The sequence below is a fragment of the Pinus tabuliformis genome, chromosome 9 (genome assembly GCF_031772625.1).
Source record: "Pinus tabuliformis cultivar Carrire ecotype Pingquan chromosome 9, CPIR1, whole genome shotgun sequence".
NCBI lineage: Eukaryota > Viridiplantae > Streptophyta > Pinopsida > Pinales > Pinaceae > Pinus > Pinus tabuliformis.
The window spans coordinates 1247195564-1247212404 of record NC_142307.1 but is presented as its reverse complement, the minus strand read 5'-3'; positions in this window follow the sequence as shown (position 1 = coordinate 1247212404).

Sequence of the window (16841 nt, the reverse complement as noted above, 5' to 3'; positions counted from 1 at the left end):
GGTTTGCAATTTTTATATATGAGAGGTATTATGGTTAATAGATAATAACCATTTCCCACATAGGATACACATGTAAGGGCCCGCTTTCCTCAACTGCGATCACGGCGGTGGACCTAATGAAAGAGCCCGCCTTTCTGTGGATGACTGTGATAGACATAAATGACGAAGGTAGGCTGCCTTTCAAATGACAGTCTACATGGGTTCCCATACATAACGCTTCAGAAACCATGTGAACATGCATGTGGGAGTTTGAAGAGCATTTGCAATGTATTGTGTCTCCAGGGGAATTTAAGAGGTTATTATGAAAAGATTTGGAGTATAACAATAATAGGATGATATAGACAATATGATGGTAGGACAAATATGTGATATAGACAATATGATGGTAGGACAAATATGTGTGGCTTGACACTGGCTACATGCATATAATTGTTGGAAAGATAGAGAGGAGAAACACAAAAATTGACACACACAAATCGTAGGAGTTGTTTCTCTTCTCTATTGATTAGACAAAACTTGATTCTTACAATGATCTGGGTGATGAGTATTTAAGCATTTTTCGACTAGCCACTCCCTAAAATAACTTCACATGCACACACACTCTAAATTCAACTTTTCTCAAACTATAACTTAACTCTAACTCACTCAACTTAACTCAATTAACTAACCCTCCTAAATTTAGCCAACTTTGACATGCAGGAGTAATTACAATTTCTAACACTCCCCCTTAATTACGACCGTATGACTCAACGTGACTTAACTTGACTCAACATGACTTAACATGACTTAACAATAGAAATTGACTCAATTACCACTGAAACATGCATGCTTGTCTATGTCTTAACTAGACATACAATGACTCAAGACTTTTACAATTTTGCATTTTCTTTTTCTCTACTTCTAGATTCTATATCCTCGAAAGTGCTTCATTCTTAGTTGCACTTTCTTGTTGTAGGCTCCATATTTCTTTATTTGTTGTTGTTATAATGTTTCTTTGACTTGTCTTGAATTTGTGCTAAAAATAAATATAATCATGTCTTCTACACCTTCATCTTCAAATATTCGTTCAACCATAGACTGCTTCCACAACATTACATCTTCAAACTATCTTCTTTGCTCTCCTTCTTGTGCTTCAGATTTCTCACTTTCTTTCTGCCATATTTCTTGATAGCAGAATCTTATCCCTTCTTGACTCCATTGTTGAAAAATGGTTTTAATGCATTCTTCATTGTCTTCATAAACGTCCATATCCTTTCCTGCATCCTGTTCTTCATATTCTCTTTTAGCTAGGTTGTTATCTTGTTTACCTACACACTCAAAATTAATGTTAAAAATATCTTCATTATGCTCTATAGTGAGAGATTTCTCCCCTTCCTTATCTGCCTTCCTTTTTGCCGCATCGAGGCTATCTTCTACTGTTATGTTGGCAGTGGATATTCTCATAAAAAACTGTTGAATCACTTCATTTTCATCTTCTTTGAAATCACTAGTTGTTGCTAACATGTTGTCTTCCACTTGGATTTTAGACACAAGTAGGCTTCTCTCACCAAATAACAACATATCAATAAGAGCTTTTGTTGCATCATGTGCAACCACTCATCACTAGTTAAATGTTCTTCATCAAAGTTAACATCAACATAATTTCCATCCACTCTATTGTGGGATATCTAAGCATGCATGTGCTCATTAACAATTTCAACTTCCCCAAATCCATTAATTGTGGTTGGATTCACAAATTCACATCTCACTTTGCAGTCATCATCCACATGTGTCTCATCACAGTGATATTCATCTTCATCTGCACCATCCACGTTACAGTGGATCCCTTAAGCATTTATATTCTCTTTCTCTACTTCACATAAATAAGCTCTAACTTCTCTCTTTGCAATCTTTGTTGCATCTTCCTCATCCATATCCATGCTTGCATAATGTGTTTCAATTTTATGGTTTTCATTATAACCATCATCCACTTTTGAGTGCGATTCTCCAAGCTCTGTTGTCCTCTTAGAGCCTTGCTCATCTACTCTCAGATATTCGTCTGACTCAACAAATTGTGACACATCTTGCGGCTGCATGTCACTACCCCTTGCACCAAATTCTTCTTCTAAAATCTTCCATGCTTCCTTGGAAGTTGTAGTTTTTGCTACCTTGCACATAATCGTTTCATCCATTGCTTGTTGAATGAAATTCAAAGCTAGGGCATCATTAAACATAGGAGGTGGTAGACTTCTATGTTCCTCAGCTGCGGCATGAACCTCTCTAAACATGACAATGATTTCTGTCTCTTTTTTTTATTCCATTTCTTAATCTTCTTCAGTCGCGATCTGCTACCCATGACTGATGTCTTTCCTTTGTCTTATATCTGCTTTCTAGAATGCATGAGACTATCTTCCATATTGTCCCTGAAAAAAATTACAATTTTTAATATGCATCCCCGTAAAGCACAATCTTCACCCAAAAAACATTGTCATGCTTAACAAAACAAAAAAATATTTTGGCAAACCAATGGACTTTTACAGAGCCCTAAACTCTCTTTGTCAATAAATCTTTTTTAATTCTCCTTAAAAAAAAAAAAATCTCTTTATGCACCTTTGTACACCCTTCTATAGAATTTTCATCAATATTTAAAACCTCACAATATAAAAAGTTGTGAAACTTCATGATATCTATAACCTTGAAAAAATTTAAACAAGCCTCTTTGAAAAACCTTTGGTTTAAAAAATACCTTCTAAACTCGCCCTTTTGATAAAGAACTTTTGATCAATTAACACTTTTCAGCACCATATGCACGAGGCTCAGAAAAAAAAAACGAGCTTTGATTTTCCTCGAATATTATAAAGACTAACGCGATTTGATTAAGGTGTGGTCACGTGATTTTCATTGAATTTTCTCCTACTCTTCACCATATGATTTTCATGTCTTGCACTCTACGCGATATTTTTTTATAGGTGTTTTCTTGGTACTTTTTGTTTGGTCTCTCATGGAGTTCTATGCGATTAAACACAACTATTGTAAACGTTGAATTGTAGGTTGTTTGCAACAATGGAGAAAATTTATTCTCGGTCACTTATCACTCATACAGTCGAGTGCGGTTCTGCATGCTGTGACTGCAGACTCTTTGTCCTTTTGAATCTTTTGGATTTTCCTCAGCTCTGATACCAATTGATGGAAAGACAAAGAGGAGAAATACACAAATTGACACATAGAAAACATAGGAGTTACTGCTCTTCTATATTATTCACACAAAACTTGATTCTTACAATGAATTCGGTGATGGGTATTTAAACCTTCTTCAACTAGCAACTCGCCTAAAATAACTTCACATTCACACACACTCTAAATTAAACTTTTTCCAAACTATAACTTAACTCGAACTCACTTGACTTGACTCAGTTAACCGACTCTCCTAAATTTATCCAACTTTGTCATGTGAGGGTAATACAATTTCTAACAATAATCCATCATCCATGGGTATCATGAAAATTTGTGTGGTTTTATTGGTTCTGGAGAATTGATTCATGGAGGTTTTGAGGAATGCATGAATTACCATCGTTCTCGGTTGGAAACTCTTCAACCAGAGGAATTCTCTCACTGGCGCAGTTCACATAAATCACCATCTTTGCAATATTGGTCTAATTTTCATTTCAATTTGGGATTATGCTTCAATTTTAGATTTCCTCCTTGCATCATTGCACACATATTTTGAATTTGCGGGTTTCTAGTTTTATATCACTTACATAGGAATGGTAATTCTGGGGGCTTGTTTTTCTTGGTGCAGCAAACTCTCAACCTTCCCTTGGTCCTCTTCTTCTCTATCACTCTAATCTCCCTTCTCTCTCCTCCCCCTCTTCCCTATTTCATCCCATTGTTTTTAACTCTCTTATTCTCTTGAATCCCAAGCCTATCCCTTCCACTATCACTATCTTCTTTGTAGGTTTTAACCTTGTACAAAAATTACCTGCATACGAATTCTTAAACAAAGAAAATAAACAATGCGAGAGCATAACCCATTAAACACATATGCACAGAGATTTTTCCCTGGATCCCAAAACCGGGACTACCAGCTTGATTTTTCATTATGTTCCTTTCAATGTTACAATACATATTTATACATGCCAAAGCATCCAATACCATGGACCGAAAACCATCGCGTCCAAAAAACATGTGCGAAAATCATGCACAAAACCATAGGTGGGTCCGCCCAACCTAACATATGGTCCAAAACCAAAATTTTCCGGGGCACTGCCCCGGACCCCATAAAGTGGGGTTACGGGTGCCCTTCAAACCCCCTATTAACTACGTGGAAAGAATATAACACAACCCAACAATCTCCCACTTGTTGTTTTCTTTCCACAGGGGGCCACAGGAGATCTTAGTCATTTTTCAGCCTTGAGATTCCCATTGCTTCTCTACACCAAGAGAACTTCTCAGAGCTCACAGATTTTGTCAATGCATCTACAGTATTCTTCAAAGTGTCCACCTTTACCAGCAACACCTTTCTGTCTTCTATCATATCCCTCACAAAGTGATACTGAACATCAATGTGCTTTGTCTTTGAATGATAAGTAGGGTTCTTTGCCAAGAAAATTGCACTTTGGCTGTCACAGTCTATTCTTATAGCTCCCTGTACTAACCCCATACTTGAACACAATCTCTGCAACCAAACTGCTTCCTTGCTTGCATGAGTAGCTGCCATGTATTCTGCCTCTGTAGTTGATAGTGCCACTACAAATTGTTTCTTACTCATCCAACTGACTGCACCTCCAAATAGGTTAAACACATACCCACTTGTAGATCTTCTCTGATCCAGATCTCCAGCCCAGTTCGCATCAACAAAGCCATGAATATCCAACACTCTGTCCAATCCTGGTCTTCCTTGGTAGCACAAACCATAATCACTAGTGCCACACAAATACCTGAAAACCCGCTTCATTGCTGTCCAGTGCTCCTTCCCAGGTTTTGACATAAACCTGCTCAATACTCCCACTGCATGTGCAATGTTTGGTCTAGTATAGACCATTGCATACATCAGGCTACCCACTGCACTTGCATATGGAACACGGGACATGTCCTCTTCCTCTTCTTGTGTCTTGGGACACTGTTCAGCAGATAACCTCACACCTACAGGAATAGGAACCTTCACCGGTTTACTATCCTGCATATTAAACCTCTGGAGTATTGTCTCGACATACTTCCTCTGGTTTAACCAGAGCTTCCTCTTTGACCGATCTCTTTTAATTTCCATGCCCAAAATATAGTTTGCAGCACCAAGATCTTTCATGTCGAATTTGGAGGACAATTGGGTCTTCAAATCCTGGATAATTTCTTTGTCATTTCCAACCAGCAACATATCATCCACATAAAAGACCAGATAAATAATACGGTCACCAATTAATTTAAAATACACACAATGATTTGCTTTGCTTCTGGTGAAGCCAAGTTCCCGTATAAATGTATCAAATTTCTGATACCACATCCTTGGTGACTGTTTTAACCCATACAAAGACTTCTTTAACTTGCATACCAGTTCTTTCTTACCCTTCACCGCAAAGCCTTCAGGTTGCTTCATGTAGATTTCCTCTTCCAAATCCCCGTGAAGAAATGTTGTCTTCACATCCATTTGTTCTACCTCAAAATCAAAAGCAGCAGCAACAGATAAAAGTAATCTAATAGAAGTTACCTTGGCAACAGGAGAAAAAATATCACCAAAATCAATTCCCGGCACCTGGGAATAACCTTTGGCTACCAACCGAGCTTTGTATTTCTCCACCTTTCCTTCTCCATTTGTCTTCTTCTTGAACACCCATTTGCTGCCAATGGGTTTCCTTCCAGCCGGCAACTCCACCAGATCCCAAGCCTCATTTTTGTGCAAAGATGCCATTTCATCGACCATGGCCTCTTTCTAGAGTTTTCCATCCTCTGAATCCACTGCTTCCTTCACAGTTCTGGGATCATTATCAGTAACAGACAAAGAAAAATTTGAACTGAAAGCAGATGGACTATACCTTTCTGGCTGCCTTCTTTCTCGAACTGATCTTCTCACAGCCAGAGTTTGTGGCTCTTCATCTTCTGATTCCTCCTCTGTTGCAGAGTCTGATTCTTCCTCCTTTGGCTCAAACTCTATCTTCTCAGGTTCCTTTGGCTGGACTTCATGTTGAAGAACATCTTTTACCTCTCTGAACAACACATCTCGGCTGTACACAACCTTCCGTGTGACTGGGTTCCAAAGCTTATAACCCTTTAAACCATCCTTATACCCAATAAAGATGCACTTTTCAGATTTACTATCCAACTTGGTTCGTTTCTCCTTTGGAACATGTACATATGCATCACATCCAAATACCCTTAGATGTGAAAGAGAGGGTTTCTTACCCGTCCATACTTCTTGTGGAGTCTTATCCTCCAACGCTGATGAAGGTGATCTGTTGATCAGGTAACATGCAGTATCCACCGCCTCTACCCAGAATTCCTGTCCTAACCCGGCAACACTTAGCATGCTTCTTGCCCTTTCCATCAACGTCTTGTTCATTCTTTCTGCGACTCCATTTTTCTGAGGTGTATATGGAGTAGTCTTCTGCCATGCTATACCACACTTCTTACAAAATTCTTCAAATTCCTTGCTGCAAAATTCTCCACCATTATCTGTCCTCATCACCTTTATCTTCTTCTCTATCTGATTTTCCACCAGAGCCTTAAATTCTTTAAACCTGTCAAAGACTTCAGATTTCTTCTTAAGAAAATATATCCATGTATTCCTTGAGAAGTCATCTATGAATGATACATAGTACACAGACTTACCCAGTGATGGAACCTTCATAGGTCCAAACACATCACTGTGCAAAAGCTCTAATATCTGTTTCGTCCTCTTACCACCAGAGGGGAAACTCACCCGATTCTGCTTCCCATATACACAATTTTCACAGAAATCAAAATCCAGAGAGCTATTATTCATACCTTCTACCATACCTTTACCATGAAGTATTCGAAGGCCCTTCTCTCCAATATGTCCAAGCCTTTGATGCCACAACATGGTCTTCTCTTCAAAGACCACTAGATTCTCTACTCCATTTTCAGGAACCATAGAACTATTGCACCCATCAACAACAGTGCTACCTTGCAGCTTGTACAGAGTTCCAATCCGAACTCCCCGCATTAATATCAGTGCTCCTTGAACCATCTTGCAGGTATCTTTCTCGAACACCGTCTTTACACCTGCATCATCCAACTTGCTTACAGAAATCAGATTTCTGGCCAATGCAGGAATATGTAGAACACCCGGAAGTGTTCTAACCCTTCCACCTTGCAACTTCAACTTTACTTTTCCCCGACCAATGATTCTAGCCTTCCTATCATCTCCTAAGAAGACATCACCACCATCGTATTTCTCATACTCGCAGAACCACTCTCTATGGGGAGTGAAGTGAAAGGATGCACCTGAGTCAGTCAACCATGCCTCATGATCTACATGTGTACTTGAAGAAGCCAAGTACACATCCCCACCTTCATCTGAGGTGTTTTTCGCCTCTGCAGAAGGAGCATCATCAGATCCCTTTCCTTTATCAGGAGCTTTAGATTTACAATCCCTTCTGAAGTGCCCTTCCTTTCCGCATTTCCAGCACACCACCTTTGTAGGTTTTCCTGGAGATTTAGATCTCCCTCTAGATTTAGATCTCCCACTCGATGACTTATTTTTGTTTCTGTTCTGGGACTGTCCTCGTACAGACAAGGCATCACCATTCTGGTTGTCCATATTTTTCCGTCTCATCTCCTCCGTCAGCAAGGCTGAGACTATTTCATCAAACTGCAAAGCAGTTGCATTGCTACCTATTGCAATAACTAGACTATCCCACGAATCTGGTAGAGAACACAACAGACTGATGCACTTATCTTCATCTGAAATTTTAATATCAACAGATAATAACTGACTTACCACAGTATTAAATGCATTCAGATGCTCTGTCACTGAGTCTCCATCTTTCATCCTCAGGTTATATAGCTTTTTCCGTAGGAACAGTTTATTCACCAGAGACTTAGATTGGTACAAAGTCCCTAACTTGACCCACAAAGCCTTTGCCGTAGCTTCCCCTGATACATTCAGCAATACTGAATCCAAGACACACAATCGTATTGTGCTCTTTGCCTTTCGATCCAACTTCTTCCATTCTTCATGGGTCACTCTCGATGGTTTAGTACCCGGATCTACCGTGATCCACTGATCTTTATCCACCAACAGATCCTCCATCTTGAGTTTCCACAACTCAAAATTCTGACCATTGAACTTCTCAATCTCTATCTTTCCACTGCTCGCCATCTTCTTTCACCACCAGAATCAATCTCGCAGATCTCCCACTGAACAGGGTCTACCACAGGCCCGAGCGAAACCCTTCAGCAACAAAGGCGTCTCCTTGAAGCCAAAACAACTCTGATACCAAATGTAGGTTTTAACCCTGTACAGAAATTACCTGCATACGAATTCTTAAACAAAGAAAATAAACAATGCGAGAGCATAACCCATAAAACACATATGCACAGAGATTTTTCCCTGGATCCCAAAACCGGGACTACCAGCTTGATTTTTCATTATGTTCCTTTCAATGTTACAATACATATTTATACATGCCGAAGCATCCAATACCATGGACCGAAAACCATCGCGTCCAAAAAACATGTGCGAAAATCATGCACAAAACCATAGGTGGGTCTGCCCAACCTAACATATGGTCCAAAACCAAAATTTTCCAGGGCGCTGCCTCGGACCCCATAAAGTGGGGTTACAGGTGCCCTTCAAACCCCCTATTAACTACGTGGAAAGAATATAACACAACCCAACATTCTTGCATAGATCTCATGGAGTTCTATTGCCTTCCTACTTGCTCGCATTTTTCTTTGATCCCCCTATTTGTCTTAAGCCTGTCACTATGTCCAAGCATCGACTTTCTACTCCTCAACGAAGTGGAAAATGAAGGCATCCTGGACTCTACCCTCCTTTAGGGCATAATCCCTCTTTAGCCCATCAAACTTGAGCCTAGGAAGTAATGGAACGTTGTAGGGAATTAATCATAGTAGTGGAGCAAAGAGCCATCTCAAATGCGGAAGAGTATGTTAGGCAACCAAGAAACTACATTCCTAAAAGACATGTTGATTAAGACACCAAGGACTGGATTCCAAATGTGGGGAATTCCACTAGAGATAGAACAACCTTTTACTTGCAAATTGTTAATCTCTATTTTAATCTCTATTGGGATTTAAAGACCCTGTTAACGGTGATGGACCAGCCAACATTCAGCCGATCTCCCCATATGAAGTCCCAACTAGACCTCACACCATTTGGCGTAGGAGTCCCATCCGATATGATGGCCCGATTGTCATTATCTTAAATATTTTCCTTAGCTCTTGCTTGTCATCACATGAGAGTGGTTTAATTTGTCTTCAAACAACGAGGTTCGTGTGGCTGGTGAGTGCTTAGTGTCTCTTGTTTCGAAGTTCTTTCCTTGCATAGGGAGAGGGTGAGAGTGAGTCTCAAGTCGAAAGGGAATAGTCCCAACTTTGTTAGAGACACACAACACAACAAGATGTGCATAGCTTCCGGCAGAGCAGTCCACATGGATGCGGTAGTCACAAACACAAAGTGAACAGATAACACGTACAACACCAAGCGGAATAGTCCACACGAGTGTGATGGACTTTATTACAAGTTTATGAGAATGAATCTATCAGGTATCCAACAGAATAGTCCACACGGATGAGACATCATTAACAACTGATACAACACATTTCCAAAAACATATGTACTAGAACAATAGAAATAGTTCAAATGTCTTAATACAGGTTGAAGAAACATGCACTACAAGCATCCAAAGTACAAACGAATACAATACATGTGTGAAAATGTGTTGGCTTGTTAACGGGCTTCTGAATTAAGTGAAAGTTCTAAGACACATTCGTACACCATTACATCACTAACCTTGATAACCGGGCATTGGAGCCACTGCTCGCTCCTAAAAGAAAAGACTACAGACTCTCATGGTTATGTGGGAGGAGCCAAGGTGAAAAGTTTGTTGTATGTATTGTAAGGCCCTATCCTAGGGTCTTCTAACATATCTATTTTCTCTAGAAATTAAATACAATAAGAGGCAATAATTTACTTTCTTACAAGACATTTAAACAATGAAAATTTACCATTTACATTTCTAATCCTCACAACTTATAGTGAGCATTTTATTTCAATAATTTACATGAGTAACCTATGCATAGAGGAATACCTATACCGGTGGCTGGAGATGCCCTTGAGCTGTTGCTCCTGCTGAAACACTCCTCTCGACTACCGATTGGATTTACCTCCCAGCCAACTAGGAAATAATTCTTAGCCTAGGAAACCTCCACAGGTTCCCTAGCCCTCTGAGCCCAAGTCTAACCAGATGTAGTGTGTCCAAAATGAATAATCCAAACCAAGATAAACAATATTTCTCTCCTCTCAACTAACCCAAGAAACCTCCATAGGTTCCTTAGGTCTCCAAAATCACAGAAATCCTAAAATCATAGCCAACCCCAAAATCAAAGCAAGACCCCACATGCCCTTTTCTCCCTTCCTCCTTCCCTTTTTATACCCTCCCTCTCTTCTCCACCTCAACCACCTCTCATTAATGTCATTAACTTCTCCTCCATCCTTACAGTTGACTTCTCTTCTCCCAAGTAAATCTGGGAGTACATTTGGAAATGTGATATGAATATAAAATTGGGAAATTAATGGGAGAGGACCATGTCTTCTCCCAAGTAAATTTAAGAGTACATTTTGGAATGTGAGATGAATATATATATTGATAATTAGATGGAGAGGATCATGTCTTCTCCTAAGTAAATGTGAGAGTACATTTGGGAATGTGAGATGTAATTAAATGGATAGGACGATGTCTTCTCCCTAGAAAATGTGAGAATACATTTGGGAATGTGAGATGTAATTAAATGGAGAGAACCATGTCTTCTCCTAAGTAAATGTGAGAGTACATTTGGGAATGTAAGATGTAATTAAATGGAGAGGACCATGTCTTCTCCTAAGTAAATGTGAGAGTACATTTGGGAATATGAGATGAATATATATATATATATATATATATATATATATATATATATATATATATATATATATATATATATATATATATATATATATATAATTTGAAATAATGGAAGGAGACCATATCCTACCTAAGATTAAATTTGAGAAGGCAAGTTGGGAATTTGAATAAAATAGAAATAGTGAATTTTATATTAGTAAATAAATTTATAGTTTCCAAAATGAAGGTATTCACTAATATTTCTCAATATTTTCAGGTAATGTAAACATTAATAAAATTTGCATGATAATATTTAAGTGGGGCATTACATACACCCCTCCTTCAGAAAACTTCGTCTCAAAGTCAGAATGAAAAGATACAAGGAGTTCGAAAGCATAACTAACCAAAGAGTTATAGCAGTAAAATTTGATAAGTCAGACAATGACATTACTTCCCATCAAGAGTCTCCAATTGATCTACATCCTCCTATCCATCCTGACCTACTTCTGTTCCCACCCTATTCGTCCTCTGCTGCTTTATCAGTGGCAACAACCATACTAACCACTTATAAAATTGACATGGTGGAAGCGTCGATTATATCGACCTAACTTCCTCAGCAGGCAACTGGCAATTGTCATCACACATCTAGAGGAGCATGTCCAGCACTACCCTCCCATGATTTCAGGTTTCGGAGGATACACGGTGGGAAATGCCTCCACCCCTCCTTCACAACTAGGGTCAACGCCCTAACACGAACCACACTACAATGCTGGTTGGACTTGTCATCGAATAATCTAGTCAGGTAGTCTTGCCACCTGTCATTTGCATTTTACTCATGTCATATGAGTGCATATCAAGTAGATACCAAATGTAATAGAACAATGTACATTATACCTTCCTCATGAGATGTCTCGACTTTCCCTCAATGGAAGAGTAGATATCGACTATCATATAGTTCTTTCCCCCTGTATTTTAGCTCTCATTCATGCATTTATATAACAACAAGATATATAATCCTCATGTTATTAAGTCTAGTATCCACATGTCAATCTTGCAGTTCATACTGGAAATAAATCATAAATTCACTAAGTCATTCATTTAAACCAATCATATCCACTTGAGCCATATATGAAACAAAATAATTCTGATAAGTCACGCACTAGATAATTCACCACTAAGTGAGTCATACATTTAGGCCATACATCAACCATTTCCATCATCAATATCAAATCTATCAATTGATTTATATAAGTAGTTTCATGTGTCCAACCAAATGCATCAATATTACATAATGTTCATAGATAATAACATGGGGCTGCAAAATAGAGCCTTAGCATGGGTAGCTATCTAAGTCAAAATGGGCTTCACAGATGCTCATGTGACAACCTTGTGAAACCCCTCGATAACAATTAGAGTTGAAACAAATTCAACTGTCCACCATGGAAAATAGCATTTGAACCTGGATATGCTATAAGGTGGTACCAAAACCAAAATATTGGAAAGCAACTGATTAGTGCACTATTAATTCCACTAGAAGGTGCTAGTATCAGTTTCATGCATATAAATACCTTAGAGAATATAAAAGTCTCACTCTTCCAATTTGCTGGCTTTTCATCTTCCAAACCAATTAGTTAACTTGAAAATAGAAGACTCAAAACTTCAAAAACTGTTTCCCTCATGATTTTCATACTTTTTTTTTTTTTTTGTAATTTGAGAGAAATGTCCTCTAAATGTCAAAGGTTTTATATTTAATCAATGTTTACTAGTACTAAAACAATTTCATGATATATATTGCAGCTCATGATATGACCAGACAAATGAGAAATAAATAAACGAATGGAATAATTTCCTTTGCCCTGTTGCTATTAGTATTTCCTTTCTAAATGGCATCGCATTTCTAAAGATGCCCACTCCTTTCACAAGTGGCTAGTGACCACAAAAGTTGCGAAGAAAGTTGAGGGCCCTTTTATCCAAAACTAGAGACACATTATTTTTCACGACATTTTTATTCAACACTAGAATAAGGGGAAAAGTGTATTCTAATATTTTCACTGGTCTTTTATTAACTAAATAAGATTCCATTCTAAAATCCCAAATTCTCTACGAATTGATCTTCTCATTTAATTTAAGATCATTAAAAACAACTATCATAGTAAGCCTTACACAAGTCCATGGTATTCAATCTATGTTTTCACTAGATAATTCCACCACCCATAGAATAATCCTTAACGTGACATACAGGATATTTCAACACATCCTAATCTGAATTCCCATGCTTCATAGTCATTTACTTCTCAAATTCGAGATTTGTTATTATGACTTCCTCCCCGAAGAATGATAAATATACTATCTAAAAGATAATCCTACTATCCGAATGGAAAATCTACTATATCTTAAATAAGAATAATGATAATATGCTATCAACAGAATTAAAAACCACCCTTGTATGTAAAATCTAACTAACTACATTATTTAGATTGGGACACATTTTGGGTATAAATTACTGGCTCAAAAACTGCAATTTTCAGTGCAAATATTGTTCACACCATCCATATATTTAATAGACACTAAGGTGGGCAACAAACAAGACCTCAGGTACAGATTAGTGGGATCAAAACTGCAATTTTCAATGTAAATATAGTTCACATCATTCTTCAAATTTCAGAGTTTGTTCAAAACATTCAAGTGACACATCCTTCAGCCAAATTTAATCATTGTGATGTGGCAGAATTAACTATACAATTAATGAACTTGGGCTGCATGTTGAAATAGAATAGCTACATCTTCACAAACCAATCATAATAGCTTGACCATAGATCCCTCTGAATGTCGGGAAAGTGACCTTTCCCATAACCTGCTAACTTTCCTATCATTAATTCTTTGGTTCATGTGCCAAAGTCATCCAATCATAATCATGTAGTAACCATGCATCTTCTCAGAGATATAACGAATCATCAAAGTCATTGGATCAAAATCCTTCATCATGGGCTTCCTTCATTTAATAATCTTTAGGCAAGACGAGTCATCAAGTGTTATGCCAATGATTCTATAGCTCCCTCTGAAGTCTTACTTCAGTTGGTCATCTCTATCATTATTTGTATAATGCTTGCACAATAAAACTTGAATACTTCCACAGGTAGTACTGCCCAATTAAACCATCCAAAAAATTGTTTAAGCTCTCTAAAGGATATTGCATATTACACTAACACATTATGGAAAGAAAGTACAATTCCAAAACGGTTTGCAAAATAGGGTTTTCGTTGAAAATATTGCTGCACACATCCACCCTCGAGCTATTGAAGTTCTTTTTAACACAATGTGATAAGATTGATTGGTAATTGGGTCTCAGGTTTTGGTGTTGAGGGTCTCTTTGCATACTTTGTAGTAATGTCCAATGCAACCATCCTTTGGGATGTCTTAAAGATACATTTCATTACCTTTATTCTCATGTTTCACAAAAGTAACATTTCTAGGTTTTGGGGTTTGGAGAGTAGTTTTTCCTTTATCTAGATTTCTTGTCTCTAATATGATCACTTTCGTCAAAGTCCCCCAAAATGGTTTCTACAATTTTTCTTTATTCATCATCTCCAAAATGGTTTTGCAAAATTTCTTTATTACTGGAAGTTTCTCATGCTCTACACCTTAACTAAAGATCCCTAAGTTAGAGACGTTGAAATCGCTCTAATATTCCAAAGCAAGAACCTAAACTTCAAGCCCTAAGAAAACAAAACAATAAAATTATAAATTACTTTCAATTTACAATATTAAATTACCAAAAAGAAAGAAAAAGAAAGAGAACCTACCGGTTTAACAATGGGATGATATTGCAAATATTTCCTAATCAAAAGTTGTAGCCAACGTTAGTCTTTTGAACAGAGTATACTCCAAACACTTTCTGTTCCTTCAATGTTAAACATGAGCTTAATGATGGGATGATATTGCAAATATTTGTTAACTGAAACTTGTACCTAAAGTTGGTCTTTTAAACATAGCATATTCCAAACTCTTTTTGTTGCTTCAAAGTTAGACATTAGCATTGGATATTTGATTACCAAAATCTCCAAGTTGCATTGGTGGTGGCACAGAGTAGTCCAATCCACAGGCTTGAAACTTGTTACCAAAGTTTGTCTTTATGCAAATTCTTTTTGTTTCTTCAATTTTAGTCATTAACATTGGATATCTAATTACCAAAATCTCGAAGTAGTTTAATCCAAAAGGCTTGAAATTATGCTTCTAACTATTAAGAGGAGACATAAATAATCAACAAATATTTTTATCTGTTATTGTCATTCCCATCTTTAGAGCATGGACTGGAAAAATATTACTGAGCATTTTGCCAAGCATTGCCATCAGGGTAACCATCCTAGAAGCCAAATTAAGGAGTCATACTATCCAAGTCCCCGCATGCTAATATTTTGTTTAAGAAGACATTCAATCTTTGGACTTTAGTGATCTTAAATATGCCAATATATTTAATTGATTACCAATATTAATATTGATTGCCACAATATATACTAAGTTGGTGGGCTCCAATATTGCAGCAATAATGCTGCAACTCCTGGGACTCCCTTCTTTACTCTTATCAACCCGGTAGTTCGTAACAAACTTGGAAGCGACGGTGCTGTATGCACAAGTACTAGCTCTTGCCGCGACTGTCACTTGGTCAGCTGGCACAAGTCTTCTAGGAGCTTAAGCCAAATTCTATGAGCTCTTAGAAGAAGCTTTTTAACTGATGGATGAAAGCTAACTCAAAGAAGGCTAACCTACTTGCAAAAAGAAACTGGAAAGCTGAAAGGAACCACAAACCCTAGCAAACCCTAATTTTACCAGCGAGCCCTACTGATGCCAGAAAGAGGATGCAAGCTATTGAAAGAGATTCCATTGAATTCTAGGAAGGTAAAATGCATGTGTCTAAGCTACTTCTATAGTAAAATCTGAAAAGAAACATTTTTTTATATTTTTGAATAAGTTTTTAGAATTATTAGGCATGTGCTTTGACTGTTTTGACTGTGCAGAGGTGGATTGGCGAGAGGAAATGCTTGCAGATGGTTGGGAAGGTTCAAAGAGGGCCTAAGGGGTCCCTGGCACCCTTCTAGAGAATTTCACAAAGTTTGGATATCAAGAAACCACGTTCATGAGCTTCTACAGGAAGTCTACAGGGGTTCTACAGGATGTTCTGTATTTTCTATAAGATGTTTAGAAATGGGATTTTGGAGGGTGGATGGAGGGAGAAAGGTGGAGAAGTGAGTACAGGGGTAGGATAAGGGTGTGAGGAGGTCCAGGACTTGGTGGATGGAGTTGAGGAGAGATGAATATGGCTGGATTTGTTCAAGGAGGAGTGAAGAAATGTTGCACAAAAATTAGGGTTATGTGAGCAAATGGCAAACGTGAGGCAAGAATCCGTGTTAGGGGATGGATCAGATGGGGTTGATGGAGTATGGGTAGACAGAGAAGTGGTACGAGTGCTCTGCAAGTTGTTTCTTCAACTGAACCAACGAAGACTTGGAAAATCAGAGACCTAGTTACGTTAACCTAATCTGATCTAGCTAACAATAAAGAGAATGAACAGAAGTTTATTTGCAATGAAACCATGTATACTAACTGTGCAACGAAGCAATCAAGAATATGAACATGTAACCAACTTCTGCAAATAAAAATCGAACACTAATGATTGCATGGCAAAGCAAAGACAGTGTTTTTGGTGGTAGTAAGGTCACCTTGATCCCAGCTCCTGATCCCATTGAGGGAGAGGTGAAATCAGAGGTGCTTGATGGCCTTTTATAAAGC